This window comes from Mus caroli, chromosome 16 (assembly GCF_900094665.2).
Source record: "Mus caroli chromosome 16, CAROLI_EIJ_v1.1, whole genome shotgun sequence".
Lineage (NCBI taxonomy): Eukaryota > Metazoa > Chordata > Mammalia > Rodentia > Muridae > Mus > Mus caroli.
Genome location: NC_034585.1, coordinates 83,848,878 through 83,859,929, shown reverse-complemented (window position 1 = coordinate 83,859,929; position 11,052 = coordinate 83,848,878). Strand labels below are relative to the sequence as shown.

Here is an 11,052-nt window from a genome sequence, read left to right as displayed (position 1 = left end):
CCTGCTCTCCCGCTACCCCGGCGCTGATCCGGCCGGATGAGGCCTGTGGCCCTACTCAGGCCGGTTTCTGCTTCCCTAACTAATGCAGTCTCAGGTCCCACGCAATTGGATTGGAGCAGAAGCTGTGCTCCACTCACCAGAAGTCTTAAGGTCCTGTGGCGGGTGTTGTGGGTAGCTGGTGAGTGTCCTAAAGTTATATTTTTATTTTCTCCCCCAAGTTAATTTTAAACAATTACAATTTTATCTTTAGTTCTTTTTATAAAATTAAGTACTCATTAAGAAACATTAAAGAAAATTGAGTAATTAAAATTATAAATATAATTAAACATCAATGAATCCTCATAACACACATACATACATACAGACAGACAGACACACACAGTGAATAATTTGTGAACACCAGGATACTCTTTCCATAGGTATAAAATAATATTAAATCCAATAACTGGTTTCTATACAACTGAATATCTTATGCAAAAGAATGAACCTTGACTATTTCTTTTGACAATGAAAAAAACATATAGGTCATAAACCTAAATATAAGATCTAAAATCATATACTCTTGCAAAAATACACCAAATTAACTTCTTTATGCTTAAAAAGTACATATAACAAAAAAAATTATATATTAGACATTATCAAAATTAAAACCTTCGGTTTTCAATGACATGTTCAGGACAATCCATAAGATGGAAGAAAATGCAAATTGTATAGATCATGACTGACATTATACAGAATGAATGAGGAAATCTTCCACCTCCACGATGAAAAACAATCTAATTTCAACATGGACCTCATGATTGAACCTCAGAGATGATGTTCAAGTGGCCAACAAAAACATGAATGATGCTGGATGACATTAGCCACCAGACAAATGAAAACCACGTTTTCACATGATATCACCTTGTACCCACTAGGATGGAGGTCATAAAAGATTCAGATAACAACAATTGTTGCCGAGGGTGTGGAGACATTTGAACACTCATACACTAGAATGGGAAACCAAAATGGTACAGATATTTGAAAAATAACCTGTCCATTTCTTAAAAGGTTAAACACAAAAGTGGGTCATATCACCCAATAACTCTGCTCTTAGATATGTTCAAGTAGATGAAAACATGTCTATATAAAACCTTTGCGTGAGTATAGCATTATTATTCACAATATGGAAAGTATGGAAAAAGTTACTATAAGTTTGTAAATGAATGAATACTTTTGTCTACAATGGAACATTGTCAAACCATGAAAAGAATTGAGGCATATGTATGTATGTATGTATGTATGTATGTATGTATGTATACCGATTCCAAACAGATGGTAAGAAATTGTAAATGATCCCAGATGGGTCCTGGACATTGGAATACGTGAGAAAGAGTCATGATGTACTAGGTTTCACAGCACGAAGCAGAAGACTCCCTGTGATTGTCTTCATACACTTTAGGTACTACTTCCTGTCTGTTGCCTATTGTCAGGTTTATTGGAAGCATTGAGTCTTTATACACTTCAGGTACTTCCTGAACTAGCCTGAGTGTGTTACCTATTGTCAGGTTTATTGGAACCATTTCTAGACAATCGTGTTTCCATTTGGCAGTTGTCAATTTTTCCTTTGTGAAATGCTGAGGTCCTTGGCATCTGCTTCTCTTCTTTTGTGTATATTCATGGGTTCTGGTTCTCTGGAAGTTTTCTACAGAAGCTCATGCCTCTTGTACAGTTTCTGGAACATATCCATCCAAGAGAGGAGAAACCAGTTAACCACAGGAAAGTAAATTATATCACACATTATACCCTGACTGCAGTTTTCTGTCTCTCCACTCCTCCCAGTCCCTCCTCTCCCCTCCCCTTCCAATCTATTCCTCCTACTTCTCCATTCGGAAAAAAGCAGGCCTCCTAGGCATATCAAACAAACATGGCATAGCAGTTATAATAAGACTAGGCACATGCCCACTAGGATGAAAAGGGACCTAAGGGTGGGCAAAATGGTCAGAGACAGTCCCAGCCCCCACTGTTAGGAGTTCTATAAAAACCACCAAGCTAACAGTCACAACATATTTGCAGAGAACTAAGCTCAGAACTGTACAGGCTCTGTGGTTGTTGCTTCAGACTCTGTGAGCCCCTGTGAGTCCTGCTTAGTTGATTCTGTGTGCTGTGCTATTGTGGTGTCCTTGTCCCCTCTGGCTCCTACAATGCTTCCTTCCTCTCTTCCATGGGTTATCCCTTCCTGGTCCACCCTCCGACAGTTCCTCATTTCATTCCTTCTCCCCTGTCTCCAAGAGGATGTTCCCACCCCACCCCTATCTCCCTGGAGCCTAAGTCTCTGACGGTTAGATATATCTTCTCTTACTGAGGCCAGATGAGCAGTTCTCTGCTGAATATGTGTAGGTGGCCTCATATCAGCTGGTGTGTGCTACCTGGTTGGTGGCTTGGTGTCTGAGAGATCATGAGGGTCCAGGTTAGTTGAGAGTGCTGGTCTTTCTATGGGGTCATTCTCCTCCTCAGCTTCTTCCAGCCTTTACATAGTAATGACTGATTTTTCTTATCAATTCCAGGATTCTGAAAACACACAAAGATATTGCAAATTTCTAGCTTGATAAATTAAATAGGGTCTTTCTTATTAGAGTCTTTGTAAGTTTTTTATTTATTTATTAGGTATTTTCTTCATTTACATTTCCAATGCTATCCCAAAAGTCCCCTATACCCTCCCCACCTCCCCTACCCACCCACTCCCACTTCTTGGCCCTGGCATTCCCCTGTACTGAGGCATATAAAGTTTGCACGACCAATGGTCCTCTCTTTCCAATGATGGCTGACTAACTAAGTTGAGTGTTTTTTTATTTGACAATATATATTTACAAAATAGGACAAAGCCATGAACAGTACTCTCACCCCCATTGCTTTCCAACAAATACCTAGCCACCAGGAAGAGTTTTAGAAACAAAATACAAAATATAATCATATTATTTGGGTGAAACTAAATAGGAGAGGGTACTGAAACATTCAGATTACAGCTTAGGATTTTAAATTTTTATTTTTGAGCAAGAACCAAATAAATATTGTCAAGGTGGATACAAAACCGAGATTATTGGGTCTCTGTAACAATGACTCATGAAAGAATTAAAAAGCAGACTCAAGCAACAGGAAGATAAGAAATAAAATACTTCCCAGGCTATAGAAAACATACCAAAGAGCACTGTACTGTAACAATGTGTCCTTCTTCTGTGTTGTTTTATACCTTTTCACAATGAGAAACAAACAGGGTAACAATCCCTTAGCTTGTTCACCCCCTCTCCATGTGAAATACCTCAATTACGTGCTTGCTTAAGCAGCATGCATATGAAAATTGGATCGCCACAGTAGATTAGCACGGCCCCTGAACAAGGCTGGCATACAAGTTTTTGAAACATTTTATTTTTCTTTACAACTCTATCATTATAATAACCAAGATGGATAAAAATACAACAAAGAAAATAATATTCTTGATGAACGTAAATTTAAAAATCTTCAATAAAATACTTATGAACCAAAATACAGACATGCATTGTGAGTTCTTTGTAAAAGGGATAGTGTTTCTTCCACCCTCTGACACTAAAACAGATTTGGTCCCTTTAAGAAGCTTTAGAACATTTTGAATTATTGTTTCAGGCAATAAATAACACAGCCCAGATTCTTATAAATATATCATCAAATATATACAAAACTGTATATTTCTTTGGCATCTTATTTAATCAAACTCTCAGAAAAGGTTGATGTTTTCAATAGAGCTAAAAAAATTACCATTATTTGGTCTTTTAATGATAATATTTCTTATCTGAAGTTTAAAAGAAAAAGTAGACCCTAGTAAAACTATGTCAGTATTTCAAGGATTAAATTGTACATATAAGTTCTTGCTTCATGGAAATCTCCAATATTCAAATATTGGATGCAAAACATATTCGAGGTGATGTAATGTCACAAAGTAGCCAGGACCTCATCTTTGTTGAACCCCTAAGGCTATTGATTAATGCAATCAAGGGAACAGCAGACCGCTGAGCTGATTAAACACTTCCTGGTTTTATTGGCAATTTAAGAACTTAGGTTTAATGCTGAGGAGGGAAGCTGAAACATCCACTCTTATATCTCTTATATTTAAGGAAAGATTGCATTTGGAATTTAGTCCAGGTTTGGAAGAGATAGGATGCACTGAGAACTGCCTAAAAGAATATGTGGTTTAACCTTGAGTCAAGGGTTCTTTACAGTGAGATACTTTGATTTGAGGTGAAAATTTAGGAATAAATGTATGTGTATGTGCTATAAAATGGGTTGCGTAGCTTTGTCATCTGCATGTTTTCTGAATCCTGAATCTTGCTAAAAGGAAACTTGTTGTTACTGGTGTGTGTGTGTGTGTGTGTGTGTGTGTGTGTGTGTGTGTATGTATGTACATGAGCAGGCCAAGGTGAATAATCGATACATTCCTCAACCAATCTCCACCTGAGTTTTGAGATGGCCTATGTTGTATAGCCAGTGATCTACAAGGATCCCTCTGTCTCTGCCTCTCCAGCATTGGGCTTTCGGATACATACCATTTCTTGTGTGTAATCTAGGGATCTTAATTTAGGTCCCTATGCTCATGATGCAGTCCATCTATCTATAGAGCCATCTTCCCAGCCTGGATTATTGATTTTGAGTGAATTCCTTAGCTTGTATACAATATTAAATATGATGACATGTACTATTTACACTGTCCCAGTCATTTGATCCTTCTCTATTTGTCCTGAAACCCCCAAACACTATAGTTTATCTGATGGGCAAATTGACCATCTCATGAATTGAAAGTTGCTGCTGACGTGAAGCAGTTAAAGCAACTGTGAATCTGTAATAACTTTATGTTCAGTGAAAATTCAAGCTAAGGCATGACAGGCCATGAGTGGTTTCTAAGAACTGTCAGTCACACATCCTCACAGCGCCTGTTTGGAAAAATGAATTCTTGCTACTGTTTTCACTGCTTGAATGTACATAGTTCCTGGGAAGATGTGTAGAAATACTGCAGGATGTGATTTGACATGATTTTAGTTTTCTTTCAAAGTCATATTCTATAGTTCTCTTTGTCTTGAAAGCCAACTCCATCAAGTAATTAACATATGCTAAGAATACAACTTGCATGTTTCGCTAATGAACCATAAAACTGGGGAGCTCTTGGTTGCAGGCATTGGGTTAGTGATCATGAAAGAAGTATTGCCTAGATTACCAGCATCATCACTGATATGATTAAGGTCAAGTGACATGGTCTTCTTCAGGCTCTTTCTGTACACAAATTAGGTACTCTGATCACTAGCTTCATCTGAATGCTATAATTAATAATTTAAAAATTATTTTATTTATTTACATTCCAGTTGCCCCATCTCCTGGTTCCCCCATCCCAGAGTTCTTCATCCCATATCCTCTCCTCTATGCCCCTGAGAGGATGCTCACCCTGTCTCCCACCCCCAGCTCCCAGCCCCCACTCCAACCCCTACCCCTGATATCCCCCTTCCCTCTGGCATCAAGCCTCTGCAAGATTAGGCACATCCTCTCCCACAGAGGCCAAACAATTAAGTCCTCTGTTACATATGTGCTGGGGGCCATGGACCAGCTCATGTATACTCTTTGGCTGGTAGCCTAGTCTCTGGGAGGTCCCAGGGGACCAGGCTAGTTGATACTGTTCTTCTTCTAATGGGGTTGCCATCCCCTTCAGCTCCTTCAGTCATTCCCCTAACTCTTCCATAGAGGTCCCCGATCTCAGTCCAGTGATTGGCTTTAAGTATCTGCATCTGTCTCAGTCTACTCAGGCTGGTGGAACCTCTCAGAGGACAGCCATGCTAGCTTCCTATTCTACCTGAAGATCCAGCTATATTGCTCCTGGGTATATATCCAAAAGATGCTCCACCATACCATAAGGACACTTGCCCCACTACGTTCATAATGGCCTTATTCATAGTATCCAGAAACTGGAAACAATCCAGATGCCCCTCAATGGAAGGATGAATACAGAAAATGTGGTTCATTTATACAATGTAACACTATTCAGCTCTTAGAAACGAGGACATCATGAATTTTTGCAGGCAAGTGAGTGGGACTACAAAATATAGTCCTGAGTATGGTAACTCAGACCCCAAAGAGCATGCATGGTAAGTACTTACTGATAAGTAGATATTAGCACAAAATTACAGATTACCCATAAGAAGTTAAACAAGAAGGGAGGCCCAGGTGAGGATGCTTCAATCCCACTTAGAAGGGGGAGTGAAATAATCATGGGATGCAGAAGAGAGGGATCTGGGCGGGAGAGGGGTGGGTGAGGAGGAAAGGGGTGCAGGATAAGGTATGGGAGGGGGATACAGTAGAGAAGCCCAGAGAGCCAGGAGAATGTATGGAAATATGCAGCGGTGGGGGTGGGGATGGGGGTGGGGGTGGGGAATGGGAGAAACATCTAGAAAGTCCCAGAGACCTGGGCTGTGAGAGGCTCCCAGGACTCAGTTATGATGACCTTAGCCAAATTACCCAACAGCAGGGAAATAGAACCTGAAGAGACCACCTCCAGTAGATAGACAGGGACTCCAGTGGAGGGATGGGGTCACCAACCCACCTTCAAAAATTTTTGACCCAGAATTGTTCCTGTCTAAAGGAAAAGCAAGGGCAAAAATGGAACAGAGGTTGAAGGAAAGGCCATTCAGTGATTTGCCCAACTTGGGATCCATCCCATGCGTAGGCACCAAGCCCTGACACTATTACTGATGCCATGTCCTGCTTGCAGATGGTGTCCCAACATTTAACAAATTACATTCTGCTGCTGATATAGAGCTACAGAGGACGAACTTACTTAAGCTCTAACTGGAAGGACAGTGTGTTCCTGGCAGGCCCATACTCATACACTGTTACAGTTTCCCTGCTTGCTGTTATATAGGATGACAAAGTAAAGGATGTAGCAACAGCAGACTGTATTTATAATAAAGCATAGAGGTGGTTGTGACATTAGCCAAAGTGTAGACTTAATAACTAGATCATTGCTTTTATGAGCATCTCTTGGGTGTGGAATACCCAGGGGAGAGGAATATCATAGCTCTCATTACACATTTTAATCACTGTTATTCCCAAGTCCTGGAAACTGGGTCATTTTCTCACCGAGCTTTGTGGGAACCTTCTCATCATCCCATGGAGTCAGTAAAAGTCATTTTAACTGTAAAGCTGTGCCAAGTGGTAAAGATCTGGAAAGTTAACACCTTCATTCATCATTCCCCCTTCACCACCACAATACTCCCGTGCTGAGCTCTGTTTTCTACAGCTCCCTCTTCTTTGCACTGCCTCTTCGGTTGCTGTAGGCTAGGGATTCCCTGCCTTTTATATGGTGTGACCAATGGTCTCATAAAGATTCAGTTTTTCTTTTGTATAGTTTTTCTGGAACATTATTGCAAGAGGTAACGTCTTATGTCAGACCATATTTGATGTGTTTAAATTCAGCTATTGTGCTGCATATGCACAGAAAATGGGCATATAAGATATAAAAAATAAATCATAACACCACGATATTAATGTGAATGGATTATTTTGTATGAGAAAACAAAAAGCAACATGATAAAAAGTAACAAAGTTATACCTGTTACTCTGTTTTTTATTTTAATTAAGACTTATGAATCTTTCCTTTGTATATATGATTGAAATGAACATTCTGTGTACACCCAAATTTAAAATTCTTTTTTTTTTCTTAATTCATGTGTTTAATTTACCTATCCCTAGAGTCATTAGCAGGATATCATGGAGGATATGGTTTAGAATAAAAGATCTGCTAAAAACTCAATAAAAGAAGTGAAGACTGCTCTTGCCAGCTGCCTGCCTGATGGCAGTAGTCCACACAGGAAAGAGTTCCGTGAGAAAAGGCAAGAGTGTAAGAGAGACCTGGAAGTCTTCTTGTCAACAAAATGCAGAAGGTACTCATCTGGAACCTTCTACAACCTCCAATTCACATCATGTACTGTGTGGGTAGTTTGGGCAACTTATCAGCTGCTATATCACTGAAGAAAATGACACTTCTTGCCTCAACTACCATTAGCTTCCAATAGTTCCTTATGGTGGGACCTCATGGGTACATTTTCCACCCATGACTAAATATTAACTGACTTGTGATCATCATAGGCTACTTAAAGATACTAGATCTATTTATTGACAATGTTATGTATGTGTATAATGTATTTTAGTTATCCCTACTCTTATACTTTCTCACCCCCTTCCCATCTCGGCTGATCCTCATTTTCTCCTTTCTTCCTAAGGTCCATCTCCTAATTTCATATGATTCTGTTTCATGGCTGAGTTAATATGATATATACACATAGGGGAGGGGTTGTAGCTAGCTAGCCATTTGATCATAGGGGACTCACCATTATCTACACCACTGAAGCCAATCCTTCTTCCTCCATCAGTATCTATCTATAAACAGCAATGCCAATCCTCAGGCGAGGGGTCCTCAATCACCATCCATGAGTAAAAGTTAACAGGCCCAGTCTTGTGTAGGGAATCACAGTTGCAATAAAGTTCATAAGTGAATCAGTCGGTCCTGCCATGCCATGCCATGCCATGCCATGCCATGCCATGCCATGCCAGGAGGATACTGTTCACAATCCTCTTCCCCATTACTCTCTCTGTCCATTCAGTGATGTTGACTGAGCATTGGAGGAGGGTGGTAGAGATATTACAGGGATGGTATTCAATAGTTACTTAATCTGAGAACCATAAGTAGCTACGAGTCTCTGCATTCTCTGCCATTCAGTACAAAAAGAAGCTCCTCTGAGCAAGGCTGAAAGTAGCAATTGTCAATGGGAATGCACAATTAGATGGAATGTTGATACCACACCTCCTTAGCAAAACAATAATAGTAAGACCCACCCCTCCAAAGGCTCTGCAGGATGTGTTTAAACATGAGGCTAGTAAGTGAGAACACTTTATAATCAAATATATAACAATTTTATGGTTTTTTTAGGCTTTTATTTTGACTATTTTATTTATGTTAAAATAATAAAAACATAATGTTAGAATGAGACTATTTTAAATATCAAATTTATAACCAATAATTTGTTTTCTCGCTTTTATTTTATTGAACTACTTTCAGCTCCACTGACAGTTTTGAGTCAGACATTGGACTGTGTCTTAGGGATAGATAAATAAGAGAGGCATTGCTGACAAGCATGTGGAATTCAGAGAGAAAAGAGAGAAGCCATGAAAAAATTGTACTGTAATGCTGCAGTGGTCCTAGTTTCAGAGGAGTAGAGAAATATCAAACTGTCTGAGCCACAGAAAATCTCTCAGAGGAGGTGGTGTTTCCGGTGAAAGTCCAGAGCAGGATTGTGGTTGTTGTTTTCTTTTTCCAGACATGCCTCTGGTAGGTGTATATCCCAGGCTTTGGAATTATCATATAGAAAATTCTAAGTCTCACCCCCAATATTTGGGAATATAGTATGCAGAGAAGTTAGCAAAGTGAGGGAATGTGATGCTAGTTTGCTTTCATTATATTTTAAATAACAAATGATTATGTGAAGTACCTCAAATAGCGGTGCTTCCATCCATCTATGAGAAGGGGATGCTTGTTTTGCTAATGGGTTCATGCTTTCTATTCTCTTCTTTTACATGAAATAACATTAATAATTTCAAATAGCCAATTACCTTTTGACAGGTCAGTTATGGATATCCTAGTGAACTATGGATACGTTAGAGTGGTAGGAGGGAATGTGCTTTGCTTTGATCGCAGTGAATAGACAGGAAAATAGTGTAAATAGTGAGCAGTGTGTTACTTTAGCAAGCTTCATGTACAGAGGTAAAAATGAAGGACTATTGATTCTGCACATCCCATGTCCCAAGGGCTTTGCATGTGTGCTGTCTATTGCTGTGCCCTTATTATCTCAGCACAGGCCAGGAGTCTAGAACAACTGTGCTGAGTGCCCACTGGTGCTTGGGTTTGAATTCCTCTTAACTCTGTATAGCAAGTTGTTTCCATTTCATTTCTCATTCATGATGGAATAGAAACATCTACTTTGTTTTCTCAGGTTTAGGAAAGAGTATTTCTTTGGGGCTATATTCCATGCTGGCAGTGTGTGAAAGGGAGAGCTTAAGATTGGTGGTATGGGTAGATGTGTGGAAGGGAAGGAGAGAGTAAAGAAAAGAAAGGGAGGGAAGGGGAGGATGAGGAGGCAAAGGAAAAAGAGGAGAGAGATCACTGTTTGAGTTTCTTCTATGAATATGTGAGCTACTCCTGAAAATACCCTTTTGATTAAATCTGCTGAACAGAGGACATCCTTACATTAAAAGTAATTCCTTGTACTTTTGCCCTAAGAGGCAGTATAATCATGAGGGTCCCATCCCCTCACTACATTCACTCTTTGTTTAAAAGAATGCTACAAATTGTGGTGGTTTGAATAGAAATGGCCTCCATAGGCTCATATATTTGAGTGCTTGGTCATCAGGGAGTGACACTATTAGAAGTATATCCTTGGTGGAGTAGGTGTGGCCTTTTTGGAGGAAGTATGTCACTGGGGGTGGGCTTTGAGTTTTCAAAAGTGAAAAACCAAGCCTAGTGGTTCTCTCTCTTCCTGCTGCCTATGGATCCAGATGTAGAACTTTCAGCTACTCTCCAGCACCATGTCTGCCTGAAGGCTACCATGCTTCCCATCATACTGATAATGGACTGAACCTTTACAACTGTAAGAAAGCCTCAATTAAATGCTTTTCTGTATAAGAGTTGCTGTGATCATGGTGATTGTTCATGGTATCAGAAGTGGGGTGTTGCTGTAACAGGCATGACTATGCTGATTGTTGGCAGAATGTGGACATTGGGACTTCAGATTAGGAAAGCAGTTGAAAACTTTAAGTGGGGCTTAATGAGCTACGCTAGTAGAAACATGGAAAACAGAGGTGTGAAGAGTAACGTAGATGATGAAGGTCAAGCTCAAAATGTTTCAGAGGAGAAGAATACTAGTCAGTGGCCTAGACACTGTTCCTATGATATTTTGGTAAAGAATGTGGCTGCTTTCTGCCCTTGTCCACAAAGAGCATGCCTGA

The 11,052-nt window shown here is 39.8% G+C and overlaps 1 non-coding gene across 1 annotated transcript; it reads left to right on the top strand.

Moving 5' to 3' along the window:
- The first annotated feature begins 3,307 nt into the window (after positions 1-3,307).
- On the top strand, positions 3,308-3,412 carry LOC115029693. Its single transcript, XR_003835240.1, has one exon. It is a non-coding gene; the product is annotated as a U6 spliceosomal RNA (small nuclear RNA).
- The last annotated feature ends 7,640 nt before the right edge of the window (positions 3,413-11,052 follow it).